The 14,310-nt window shown below is 43.9% G+C and overlaps 1 protein-coding gene and 1 long non-coding RNA gene across 3 annotated transcripts in view; one reads left to right on the top strand and one right to left on the bottom strand.

Moving 5' to 3' along the window:
• The window catches only part of PLXNA4 (plexin A4), a 451,572-nt gene that overhangs the window by 301,616 nt on the left and 135,646 nt on the right, over positions 1-14,310 (top strand). The window lies entirely within an intron of this gene.
• On the bottom strand, positions 2,533-12,995 carry LOC107975951 (uncharacterized). The gene is made up of 5 exons (XR_001719511.4): positions 12,903-12,995; positions 12,223-12,647; positions 9,485-9,712; positions 7,431-7,537; positions 2,533-2,686 (listed from the first exon to the last, which is right to left on the bottom strand). It is a non-coding gene; the product is annotated as an uncharacterized LOC107975951 (long non-coding RNA).

Here is a 14,310-nt window from a genome sequence, read left to right as displayed (position 1 = left end):
GTACTTTAAAAGCTGGAGGCTGTCTCTTTCCATTTTTTATTTTTGTAGATAGATGAGAGCTGGTGTTACAGAGTTCTCCCCATTTTATAAATGGGGGGAAACAAGCTGAAGTCTCATAGCAAGTTGTGGCTATGGAGAGGAAATTCAAGTAGGGAGTCCTAGGTTCTCAGTCAACACTATGGCCATCAGCTTCCCTGATCTACCTCCCCTCTCCTCTTTGCCTCTAAGTGGAATTACCATGCAGCATAATACTACCCCAGCAGATAACTAAGTGAGGATCTTGCTGTTCATCAATATAGCTTCCCTTATATTCTAGAATCAAGGTCAGAAGAAAAGTTGAGCAGTACATAGTTGAGGTCAGTCAGCAAAGCTGGGTGCAATTCTCAAGGTTGAGATAGCCTATAATATTATGATTCTGGAGACAAAGTGACGGGAGGTGTGTGTGTATGCGTGTGTGTGTGTGTGTGTGTGTGTGTTGAAAACCAATGAGGCATGAATTAAAGAGTTCCAGTTCCAAACAAAGAGTTTCCAGTGTGAGCTTAGTGTATTATATTTTCCCCCAACGTTAGGTTCCAATGCTTCCACTTTCAACAATTCCAGAAACACAGACATCACTCAGAGTGGATGACATCTGCTCCATGAAGATGAGGGCTATGTAGGGATCATCTTCATGACCATTTTATGATTGCTCCATACAGGCAAATGCGTTTGTTCAATTATTCATTTGTCAAATATTTGATGAATACCTACCAGGTAGTAGATATGGCTTTAGGAAAGAGAGTTACAGAGTTAAATAAAACACAGCCTGCCCTTCAAAGCATTCATGATTATTGAAAGCTGACATGCAAAGACATAAATGACAATATAATGAGTTAAGTGTGACAACCGAAGTGAATACATTATGGAGAGGTAACATGGAGAACGAGCGATGAAGAACGTTCTTAAGGAGGCCAAATATGAGCTGGGTTTCAAGGATGAATAGGATTTTGCTGAGAAAACCAGAGAGAAAATGGACATTTCAGCAGAAGAAACAGCATTACAAAGTCATAGGAAACTTTGAAACATTACTGTGTCTTAAGGGAAGCTATAAGAAGTGTAATGTTGCTGGGACACAAATTAAGATGAGAGATTGGTGAAGACTGAAGAGTTGGGCAACAATTGTATCATACTGTATCCTAGTATCATACCAAAAGAACCCCTGGATTTTATTCTGTAAATGAAAGAGACCAACTGACTTGATTTAGGCAGGAATGAAACTATGCAAGACTTGATTGTCAAACAGATCAAACAGATCATTCGGGTGATAAAATAGTGAATAAATAAAAACTAGGAAATCCAGGGCTAGGGAGACCAAGCAAGAAGTTTTTGTGATCCACTGCCAGGGCCTTATTTAATTTAATCTTCACAGCAGTGCTTAAAACAATTAGTTGTTTTTATTTCCATTTTACAGATGAGAAACTGAGAAGTTTGTAATGTACTTGTAAAGCTATGATTTGAATAGCTCCATCAAAATTGAGGTCCTGATTTAAGGCTGTAGAAATGCAGACAAAGGTATAGGTTAAGAGATATTGAGGAGGTTAAATAGCACTGATGATAACAGAATGCAGGGAAGCCTGAAGGACATAAAATGTGTTTGCGATGATTCCTGGAGTTCTTAGCCATTAGAAATTAGTTGTATGTTGATGCACTGACTCAAGTGAGAAATGCAGAAGAAAAACCTACCTAAACCCTCATGTGTTTCTCCTCCTGGTAACAAGTGTCTTCCATCTGTGCTCTGATCCTTCCTTCCTTCAAGCATACATGGGACTTTCTGTCCAAATTTTCAAAATCTTGCGTTTCTTCCTATCGTCTGTTTTTTCACCTCTACCTTCAATCAAACTCAAGTTTTATTTTTCTCTTTTAAACTACAGCTTTGTTTCTTTCCTTTTACCACCACATAATTTGAGTCTGTAGTTTAGAGTTTCTACTTTCATTTTTCCACCTCTAACTCTTTCCCCAACCCTCTGTAATCTGGTTGTTCCAATGAAGTTACTCTTTTAAAAAGGTAGCCTGTGACCTCCTGTTGACCACATCCCATGGTCTCTGTTGAATTCTGATCCTCTTTGACCTCTGCTTGATAGTTACATCCATCATTTCATGAGAGTGGTGTTGACCTTGGCTTCTTTATACATAGAACTCTGATTATCAGAAATTCAACATGGATTATTTGACCATTTTAAAAGGCAGTGCAGAAATGGACTTCTATACCAAAGAGGTGCCTCAGCCTCTGGAAATATTTCCTTTGTTGCTTTCCCAAATAAAGCTAGGTACCAGTCACCATTGGCGTGGAGGGGGGGACATTGTCAGGTATGTTTCTTTTTTTTTTTTTCCTAAGTGACTAAAGTTCCTTGTTTCCCTATCTATTTATTTGATTACTTTGATAGCAGTGTAAGGTTTTATTGTGATGGTCATGGTTTTTAGACATCCAGATGAATAACTTAGTATATTAAGATGAGATAGGGTAGAATAGGATAAGCTTCAAAAATTCAGGAATTTAACGCATAACATTTTATTTCTCTTTCATTCAAAGTTTACTGTGGATCTGACAGATCTTCCAAGGAGGATCCTTTCCAGGTGGGCACTTAGGAATTTAGGCTAATTCCCTCTTGTGGCTCTTCTGTCTCAAACGTGGTCAATATTATTGTTGCTGTGGGGGGAAAAGAGCTGAATGGTCACAAAATGACTTCAGTCTTTTGGTGCAGCAGTTATACATTTCACTTTCACTTACATTCCACTAGATAGTCATATGGCCTCACATAACTGCAAGGGGGTAGGGAAGCTCCATTTCTATGTGTCTCGGAAAAAAATAAGAACCAGATATAAGTGAGTACTACTCATCTCCACTGCATTGAAAAGTTTCAAAAAACCTTTTTCTGTAATTCTCTAGTGATGGAACAAGTACTCTTTTAGCTTTATATTGGTCATAGATGGTTGAGCAGCAACTCTACTCGAGCCAGGAGAAAACATTCATTCATATTGTGTAGGCACTTTAAATGATAAAATTCTCTGGTTCTGTATTTCAGCACCAGAACTTGAGGACAGCTCCTCCGCATTGTAAATGATTCTGCCTGTACATCAGGTTTATTAGCAGTACTGATTTCCTGAATTTTCATAGAGGTATTGACATATATACAGCATAAGGTATTGCAATTAAAATACTTCTTGCTCTCATTCCTCTATCCCACAAATTTGAGCAACTTCTTTGATGAGCAGGGACAGAATGTCAAAATGCCATCCTCAGTGGTTGTCAAGTCTATCTAAATTTTAAGGAACAACCTTTACTTTCTGAACTCATGAGGCTGCACTGCCTTTCACCCTAATGAAACTGCGAAGTAATTTTGGAATCATAGGGGAAAGTCTGGCTCTAGCCCTCAGGGGATATATTGAATAATTTGTTTCTTGCTGACCTCAATCGGTCTATAATTTCTAGACTTTTTAAGCTATTGTCTGTGAATCTCTCCCTCTCTCTGGGTTCTTATTTGGAAACTATTCCCGCGGCATATATAACTTAAGGAGTCACGGGCACGGCAATTATTGCTAAAAGAAATTCACATGTGGCAGCTCTCTCCATACATGGTATGGAAATTAATAAGCATTTATTTTATGGCAAAATAAAAATAAAACTGTAGGTAGGGCTATGTCCTTGTTTCTTCATATATACATGTCTCTTTACGTATAGTGGTTTCTCTCCAAGTAAGCATTTAGGACGATGAGTTTAGTTCTTAGAAACCTGAGGGTGAACCGAATGGATTCTGAGCATGCTGGTGTTTTTTATTATTCCTGTCAACCCCTCAAGCACGTTTCTTTGTGATTTCCCATTAAAAGTAGGGGCCTCAGCACTGACTTCCCATAATGTACTAGGGACAGCTCCCTCTCCCCTCTGCAGGACTCCCTATTTGCCTCATTCCTTTCTCTTCTATCTAGCAATAGCAATATCAGACATCCCAGCAGCGTGTTCCTGTTCATCCAAACCTGGCAGCCACTCAGGGAAAAGGACAACAAAATGAAGCCACATTCCCAGAAAAAGATAAAAATAAAATAAAACCTGCAGAGGGATATGTTTTTGGAAGGGCAACAGTTGGCAGGAAAAAAAAGGTCTTTTTTTGGCAGAAAAAAAAATTAATGTGTCAGAGTCCCACCAGTGGGTCAGCTTTTTGTTATTTCTACAGTAGGATTGCATCTGCACCTTCAGAACCTGCTGGCTATTTCAGACATGCCTAACCTGTCATCAAAACACTACCCAGTTCTGAAGAGAGCTGATGTGGTGTCCCATGCCACTCTAGGCATCATGAGCAGCATCCTTTCACTCTCATCTGGTCTGTAATGTTTGCTCACAGGTCTGGTGGAGCTGTGGAGAAGGCTGTCATGGGAGGGCAGATGGTGGGGCGGGGGAGGCAGGGGGTCTATAGGACCTCTTTCTGCTCAAATTTGCTGTGAACCTAAAACTGCTCTAAGAAATAGTCTATTCAAAAATAGTAAGCTAGAAAACAGGCAGTATACTATTATTTTATCATTCCCTTAATGAATACACCTACATTCAAATGGCCTTCCTTGCTCTCATACACCCAAATCTGACATGTCCCACGGACACAGAAGAAGGGGAAGGAGCAGAGCTGCCACAAGTACTGGGGCAGCTGCAAAGGTTGAGGGACCCAATGTGGAGAGCCAGAGGTGGGGGAGAACGCATGTGTCCAGTGTCATGTGGACACATTCCAAATATTAAGACCACAAGCTAATAGAATAATAATACTTTGTTTTTACATAGCCCCCCCTTTTGGAGGTATTCCAAGTGCCTTGCCAACTGAGACTTTCACCAGCCCTAAATGAAGTGCTACCGTGTCCCCTTGCTCGAAACAGGGACAGCTGAAACATCAATAAGCGGGACTCAGGAAAAGGTGACATGATACTCCTTCCCCACACCACACATTCACCAGGAAGGCCAGCAATTGACATGCCACAAACATTCCTTGGTCAACTGAGGAAGCAACAGATGCTATCCAAGAAAAGAGGGCTGAGATCTGTCATCCAGGAAGCCTGGCAGCCTTCCTCCTCCTGGAGGCACCAGCAGTCTGAGATGTCATGTGGGAGTAGATTAGTCCATAGGCACCTACGCTGTTCACATGAAGCATTTAGCTCTCTCTCTTAGCAGCCTGTGGGGTGATCCCCTCTGCTCCTATGTAAATAAGACCCATGACCCTCCTGCCAGCCACACTCCAACTAGCCTTGCTTCAGGTAATTTTTCATAAGTGTCTCATGAGCAGACCAGTGATCCAAACAAAATTTGAAACTCATGGTGAAACTGGATGAGGGTAAAATAAAGAATTGCACAGAGTGGGCAGAAAGCCAGTCTTATATTTGGGAATGAGGAAAGTGAGGCAAAGGAGGAAACTGTCATGCATGGTATTTCCATGGTGCTGTAGTTTCACTGTCTGATACTTTAAAGCAAGGGAGCTAGGGGCAAGCATAAAATAGTTTTACCTGCATGCATTCCCCTGTGAAATAAGTTCCTTTCTTAAGAGACCAGCGCAGTCGTGACAGGTTAGGGAGCTCTATGCCAGCCACGTTGTATCTCAAGGCCCTGCAAACCATGGAGTGGCACTAGAGGCTGGCAAGTTCATAAATAACCCTCCCAGTCGATTGCATTTTTAATCACGGTGTGCACCATGATCACTAATGGCACTTGCTTACGGGACAAAGCCCCAGTATTTATCTTGTTTTAATTATATTAGAAAGCAGTGATATTCAATTAACCAACTAATCAAGCAAGCCAATCAATACTGGTCCTGGCAGGATTCTCCATTGCCTGGCTTATTGTTCTGGGTGGCAGTGCGTGCATTAGAGTCAGATGGAGTTAACTCTTGATGGCCAAGATCCTGCTGCTAAGAAGTAGGCAGGAGCAAGGAAGCAAGAATTCAGCTCTCAGACATGGGCAGAAACCCCACGTGTTCTTTCCTTTGCTTTATTATGGTGAGGACTCGCAACAGCCTCCATTTGGTTTGAGGTGTTATTTGTTCTACATAGTATGCTTGTTTTCCAAATACATGTAAGAAACCATTTCCTGCATTCTGAGGATTGAAGAGCTGAGATTCCATATCATATAAGAAGCCAATGGCAGAGCTCTAAGTTTTGAGCTGAGAATCTAAATACCATGAGATGATGGCATGATGTTTCCAAGGATTGCCATGTGGTTCCCAGCTCCACCATGTAGCTTAACAGCAGTGGATCACCCTGGGAAGCCTCTACCAAGACTATTTGGGGCATGTGTGTCTAGACTCATGATTAGCTGGAAGATATACTAAGTCAAGGTCAGAACTGCTCTAGGGCTGAGGGCTCTGTGAGCTGGGCACACCCCTCTCCCCATTCACATGTGTCCAAGGACACCTGGCTTTGAGACTGTGTGGTTGGTTGTCCAAGGATTGGAAATGGTTGTTGACTAGAGAGGAAAGTGTTCCCCTTGGGCTATGCTCATTATTCTTCATCCTCATCAGGCTCCTCCTACTGACACACCTGAACATAAACACTCACATAACAACTCCACTTCCCAAGGTGAACTGATGACTGAAATTTCCTCAGGGTTTCCTAGTTACCTGATTATTTTTCCTGACTTCTGAGGCAAGAGATAGTGTGGAATTTGCTCCTGGATGCTCCTTACTTGGGTGGTTATGTATTCATCAGACCCCAAGCCTTGAGACAGTTTCAGGAATTCCCACCCTTCACAAAGCTGAAGGTCTCAACTGGAACCTCTGTATATGGTCTGCTGCTAGATGATGATGACATTAGAAAAGGAGAAACTATCCAGATAAGATGGGATTCAAGGATGCCCACCATTAGCTCACAACTCCCTAGCAGGTGGCATGGCCCATACACAAGATTAATCCCTTTGAAGCCCAGTCACTTTATTCCAAAATGGAAGTAGTTCTGTTTGATGACCAGACTGTACCCTAGAAATGTCTTTTCAAATGTATTAAAGCTCTAAGGCACCCTTGGATGGAAAGTAGAAATCACTTGGTGCAGCCAGGTCGATGCTTATGCAGAAAGACAGTAAGGACGTTGCTGGTTGGAGAAACCACCCAAGTTCTCAAGCCCTTGCACCTCTGTGGGCAGGTGACTCCCTGCTACTTCAGATAAGCAAGACTCAAAACCTAATTCCTAAAGTGCAGCTGTCTGAATCCAAGTGAATATGTGGAAAAAAATGAGACATTTCACAGAGAGATAGATTAAAAGGAAAAGAATCTTAAGACTGCCATAGTTTCCAAACATTTGATGAGTTTCAATTCATTAAGAGTTTCTTAGGCTTGTTAATTTCCTAAGAGCAAATGGGGCCCTAATGTCAGACAACAATCAGTAATTTGAAGGGGGCAAAAAAGAATAAGAAGTAAAACAGTCATTACCTAGCACGATGTTTAATCAAAAGACACCAGGAACTTTCAACTTCACAGTAATGTTTTAAAAGGTTGGAGACTTCAAATGCACACAGTCTTTTACTCTGGCTAGCAGGCTGGAAAAATGGACATACTTGTGATAATTGATTGTGATGGATTTTTAAAATTCAGCTCCTTACCCTCCCCCCCACACCCAAACACAGACACATACAGCACACATATACACACACTCTTACCCCAAACCTTCTCTTTTTCCCTAGAGCTGGATTCAGTTTGGGTTCCAGCCCAGTGAACATAGGGAAACAAGGCTTTATCATGGGATTTGATGTCTGCTGAGCCACACATTGATACTGAGTCAACTTCTTCTTGATTCTGAGCCATTTTAGAGCTCCTCTTTTCTAATGACTTTTTCTTATTCCCACCCATCCCTTTTCATGTTATAGTTAGGAACTGTGTGCACCTCCATTTCCCCTGCTCTTCGGCATTAAGGGTGTGACCATGTGGTTTGTGGATGCCCCAAGCCCTTTGGGACCCCCATCCTGCACTGGCTGCTGGCTTCTAGATGACTGCTCAGAATGTTAGTGCCCATGTGTGTGGCTGGCAGGGTCATAGTGCACGGTACCTGCAGCTGAGCCCTGTCCTGTTCTTCAGGGACTACCCAGGTTCACATGTGTATCTGCTAGGGTCTGTGTACACTCGCTTCTGCTACACAAGGTATTCAGTTTGAGATTCAGGGATTCATAAATACCTAGGAAGGACCCCACTGATCTTGTCTGCATGCTCAATTCTTTGCCCAGGACTGAAAATGACCCCAATCCTGTCTTCTTGCTGTTCTCCTGCCACCTGATCCTTCCCATACACACCCTTCATATTGCTACCCAATTCCTAATTGTTAGATTCATGATGCCAATTGACCATTCAATTGAATGAATGAATAATGGTTCCAAAGACTTCTCTTCAACTTTTAAGGTGCTGCGTTGCCTGACCTGACCAATATAGCACAGTACTTAGCTTGGGATAGACACTTAACAAATGCTTGATAATTGGTAAACAAAATAGTGTTTTTGAAAGTATGGAAACAACCTGTTTTGATCTAGATGCTTAGAATGGGTTTGAAACCTGGACAATCAGGCAGGACCCAGCTGACCCCAAAGCACAATTCAAACTCAACACCCAGAGTTTCTCAAAGTTATGAACCTGGTATATGGTGTGGTTGGGACTCAAACCCAGGTCTCTTCAGGGCTCTTCCCACTCACTATTCCTAATTGCTTCCTGTGGCCTGCCATTGCTTGTTGCATTTGTCATTGTTTAAAAGCTGATTTTATCTACTTCTGGGATCAAGTTTCTCTATTAGCATTAAAAGGGACAGACAGGGCTGGGTGCAGTGGCTCACGCCTGTAATCCCAGCCCTTTGGAAAGCCGAGGCAGATCACTTGAGGTCAGGAATCTGAGACCAGCCTGGCCAACATGGTGAAACCCCATCTCTACTAAAAATACAAGAATTAGCTGGGTGAGGTGGCAGGCGCCTGTAATCCCAGCTACTTGGGAGGCTGAGGCAGGAGGATCACTTGAGCCCAGGAGGCGGCGGTTGCAGTGAGCCGAGATCGCGCCATTGCACTCCAGGCTGAGCAACACAGTGAGACTCTGTCTACAAAAAGAAAAAGAAAAAAAAAAAAAAAGCGGGGAGGACCGACAGTATTTCCCAGAGCCAAATGATGCCCAAAGAGTAGATGAGGTAGCTCAGGGCATGAGGAGCCCAGCGTGGCCTGTGGTTTAGGTGGTGTTATAAACCCAGCTCGCCCTGTGTATAGCAGAAGTAGCAGAGGGGCCACAAAAGCAAGCACTGCCTACTTTTAAGTGTCTCTGCAAACCAGGGCATATGAGGCCTCATTTGCAGAAAAAAAAAAGAGTGAGGTCTAAGTTGGGGAAATTCAAGGTCAAAGCCAGGTTTGGACCGAATTATTTGCTACTACTCCCTAAGCCCCACTCCAGACAGTTGACCCCACAATAATTTCTGGGCCCTGTGGGCTGCATCTCCCTAAAGATAAAAGCAATTTTAGTACCTGCTGCAGAGAAAGTAGAGGGAGCAAACTCCAGGGGAGAGGGTTCTGATGGGATATGGATTCCTTCATAGCAATTACCACAAGCACCAGAGCTTTCAATTTAATTAAACCAATTCTTCAGCTTTGGGATCCATCTCTGGGCTTAGTTGCTTTTCTTCTTTCTTTTCATTCTTTCTTTTTTATAGCGTTCTTGCTTCTTCAGTCTCGTATCTGAGTGCAGCGGGATATCTGAAATAATGACGAGCAGATGAACAAAAAAGGAAAAATGATTTCTCTTCTGGTGCCTTAATGGAAGGCAGTGAAAGAACTGAATCAAGAAGTTAATAGTTACTATCATTTATGCACCCTAGAAAGCTTGATACAGGCGAACTCTAAATTATCTTTGCTAACGGTACAGTGGTAGCAAATGAAATGATGCCATGGATCTGTTTAGTACTTGCTATTTCCCAAGCGATTTTCCACACAATCTCTCATTGAACCTACCCAGCAACTCCTTGAAGTTGGCACCATTATCTCATGTGACAGATGAGAAAGGTTAAATGACTTCTCAAAAATCACCCAGCCGATATGTGGCAGTCAGCTCTCAAATCCAGGTCTTTTGATTTTGAGTTCAGTGCTCCATAAACAATCCTAAAATCTCATCTGGAGTGTTACTTTTAGTTTTCTCTCCCACAAAATCAATGCATGCAATGGACAATTTGCTAGGTTGTAAGTGTCAGCTCCGCTCTGTCTTCTAACTATGGGTAAAGCTTCCAAACCAGAACTAGAGTGTGACAAGCTCTCAGAACAACCCACGTAGGGTTTCTTACCCCTACTTTACAGTGAAGAAGCTGAGGCTCAGAGGCACTCATAACTCAGCCCAGGCATGTCTCTAGTAAACAGTAGGCTGCTGCCCCAGCCTGCTCTGATGGGGTGCCACGGGGCTGCTGGCTTGCAGGGTGGAAGTGCTGCAGATGCCTGCCTCTTGGTAAGCCTGTGCAGGGTGGTGGTGAGTGTGGATGGCATGGCCAGAACACATTTGGCATGGCCAGTCCTGCAGTCCCCACCCCACTGGTGGTGGGCTAGCCATGCCAGGTTCCTTTCCACAGAAGTTCCAATTTTGCATCTCTGCCAACTAGATGGATGTGAGGGAGAACAGGAAAGCTGTGGATACCCAGGGGAGAAGCTCAGCCTCCCTCTCTCATATGGACTTGTGCTTTCCTCAGTGGTCCTGTGCGGGCTGCCAGGATGTAAGGCTCAGGGGTCCAGACTCAACATAAAGCACTGGAAGCTTACGAGGGGTCACATGCCATAAAGGAAGTGAGACTTCAACCCCCCTAGTAAGAGGAATTGGTTCCACTGAGCCACCCACTATTTGTGGCTTCCCGCCCCCAGCTCCATCCAAACCTTGGGCTGTGGTGTTACGCAGTGTTGTGTGAACTTGAACCACTGACCTTAGGGAGTCATGAACGACAAGTGGTCTCTAGGGACTGGCAGTCCGCTGATGATTTGACCCCTTAGACCCAGCATCTCTGCCTTCCTCCCCAGCCTCCCCACTGAGCTTAAGCCAGCAGAGGAGCTCCCCCTTCCCCCGAAATGCCATCCAAAGCAGATGGTGCCTCTCTCCTTAGTGCACGCAAGGAATAAGCCTAACAACAATATTAATTGATCAGTTAATTAATTTAAAAGTCTCATTGCCATGGGAACCTGACATGTACATAACACTGTGCTGTCTCCTAGTAAGTGGGCTGGGAGAGGCAGGCTCACCCCATTTTTCTGTGCCGCCAACTCTTTCCTACCTGCAGCCATGGGAGCACCTTGAAGGACAGTCCTACTCCCCTTTTTACCCCCTCCATGGAAATGGGAAAAAGCCCATCTCAAGGTTTGCTGTCAAGGGGTCCACTGAAAATCAAGTTACAACCAGCACAATGTGTTTCAGAGCATCTGGGCTCCGATCCATCAGCCCAGGACATCATTAATAATCCACAGCCTAATGACGGAGATGAATATTGGAGCAGGGAGCAGAGGGGTGGTGGCCCCCGAGCGGCAAGGCAGAGGGAGTGAGTGACTTATGAGCTTGGTTCCAGGTGTAACCTTCTCCCCACCACCAAGCCGAGCCAGAATGATTTATTGATACAGTAAACGGATTTTTATAATTAAAATTGATTTTCAGTTTTAGCCTGGTCTGGAAGGGCTGGGTCAAGTTCAAGAAGGGAAAGGGGGGCAACCCGGGGAAAGGAAGGGAAATGTACTCTCAATTTCCCATATATCTTGGATTGTTAGAGCAGGAAGGAGCCTCTCATTTTACAGCTGAGAAAACAGCAGCCCTGAGAGGTTGATCTATTTGGTCAACCTCTGCTGGTGAAGTAAGGCAGAGCTGAGATTGATTTTGGGTCTCCTGGATCTCTGAGATACACTCATTTTCCCTGGGACTGTGTGTGTAGGTGCTCACAGAGCCACAGTATACTGTTGTGTAGGTTGGTCACTGCACAAGGACTCCTCACCAAGGGGCTGAGTAGGGGCTGAAATCTAGCCATGTCTTGTGCACTAGAGCAGAGTGGCTGCTACCCAGAGGATGTGCTCGGAGGCACCATCTGGAACAGTTTCCTTTAGTGGACTGCTCGAGGCTGGCCGGCAGCTGCCCGGGTCCTGAAGGGCTGTGCCCATCTGACCCACTCCCATCATTCAGTGCCTAGAGGCTATGCTGGGAATGTTTATTGACAGCCCCTGGTGGGCTTTGCTGCAGACAATGGAAATACCTTGGGGTGTGGCGTGTCCAGCCTAGCATCATTCATCAGGCAGAGAACTGGTGATACTGGCAGCAGCAGACACTAATTGATAAATAGTGTGGGTGTGTCTGCATTTTCATGCACAGATGGGCCTGGGCACATCTGGACTGCACTGGTGCTTCTGGCACTCCCACATGTGCACACACTGCCCTTGTTCAGTCCCTGCAGGAAAAGCACAGCTAGGAGAGAGAAAGTGAGTTCGTGTCCATTGCCAAATTTCACTGAGTAGCCTTTTTCTGTTCCAGCCCACCGCAGGCATCGCAGCCACAGGATTCTGCATCCTTCCCAACCTTGGCTCTCCACATTGGGTCCCTCAGCCTTTGCAGTGGCCCCAGTACTGGTGGCAGTTCTGTTCCTTCCCCTTCTTCCACGTCCCCTGGGCATGTCAGATTTGGCTGTGTGAGAGCAAGGAAGGACATTTGAATGTAGGTGTATTCATTAAAGGAATGATAAAACAGTAGTATACTGCCTGTTTTCTAACTTACTATTTTTGAATAGACTATTTTTTAGAGCAGTTTTAGGTTCACAGCAAATTTGAGCAGAAAGAGGTCCTATAAACCCCCTGCCTCCTCCCACTGTCCACCCACAGCGTTCCCCACTATCAACATTCCCAACCAGAGTGGTCCCTTTGTTACAATCAATGAACCTACATTGACATATCATTATCATCCACAGTCCACAGTTTTCGGTAGGGCTCACTCTGGGGTTGTACATCCTATGGGTTTGGACAAATGTGTAATGACAGGTATCCACCATTATGATATCATACAGAGGAGTTTCACTGCTCTAAAGATTCTCTGTGCTCTGCCCATTCATCCCTCTCCACTCCCCCAACCCTGTCCAACCCCTGAAAACCACGGATCTTTTTTTTTTTATTTTTATTTTAGGTTCAACACATGTATGTGCAAGTTTGCTGCATGGGTAAATCGCGTGTCGCTGAAGTTTGGTGTACAAATGATCCCATCACCCAGGTAGTGAGCATAGTACCAGATAGATAGTTTTTCAACCCTCAGCCCCCTTTCATCCTCCCCACTCTAGTAGTCCCTAGTGTCTGTTGTTCCCATCTTTATCTTTATGTTCCCATATGTACTCACTGTTTAGTTCTCACCTATTAATGGGAACATACAGTATTTCGTTTTCTGTTCCTGCATTAATTTGCTTAGGATAACGGCCTCCAGTTGCATCCATGTGGCCATAAAAAGCATGATCTCATTCTTTATTATGAGTACATAGTACTCCATGGTATCTATATACCACATTTTCTTTATCCAGTCTTCCATTGATGGGCATCCAGGTTGACTCCATGTCTTTGCTATTGTGAGTAGTACTTCGATAAACATACGAGTGCAGGTCTTTTTGGTAGAACAATTTATTTTTCTTTGGGTTGATACCTAGTAATGGGATTGCTAGGTTGAATGGTAGTTCTAAGTTCTTTGAGAAATCTCCAAACTGTTTTCCACAGGGGCTGAACTAATTTACACTCCCACCGATAGTGCATCAGTGTCCTTTTTTCTCCACAACCTCACCATCTGTTATTTTTTGTCTTTTTAATAATAGCCTTTCTGACAGGTATGAGATTATATCTCATTGAACCACAGGTCTTTCTATTGTCTCCATAGTTTTTGCCTTTTCCAGGTCATATAGTTGGAATCACACAATGTAGGCTTTTCAGATTGGCTTCTTTCATTTAATAATATGCATTTTAGGTTCCTCCATATCTCCTCATGGCTTGATAGCTCATTCCTTCTTAGAACTGAATAATATTCCATTGTCTGGATGTACCACACCATTTATTTATCCATCGCCTACTGAAGGGCACCTTGTTCACTTCCAAGTGTTGGCAATTATGAATAACATTGCTACAAACATCTGTGTGCAGGTCTCATTTGGTGGGTAGTGGATGGACCGCCCCTCACTATAGAAGAACCGAGATGCACAAAGGCTTCAGTGAGTCCAGTCTGGCTGGAGGGTCTTGGGAATGCACACCTTATCCCACAGGTGCCAAGCCCTGGAGGTTTGAAGGGAATACCATGGGCTGGTTTTCTTTTGCTTTTCTTT

Source organism: Pan troglodytes, chromosome 6 (genome assembly GCF_028858775.2).
Source record: "Pan troglodytes isolate AG18354 chromosome 6, NHGRI_mPanTro3-v2.0_pri, whole genome shotgun sequence".
Classification (NCBI taxonomy): domain Eukaryota; kingdom Metazoa; phylum Chordata; class Mammalia; order Primates; family Hominidae; genus Pan; species Pan troglodytes.
The sequence above is the reverse complement of the archived record's forward strand: the minus strand, read 5'-3'. Positions and strand labels throughout refer to the sequence as shown.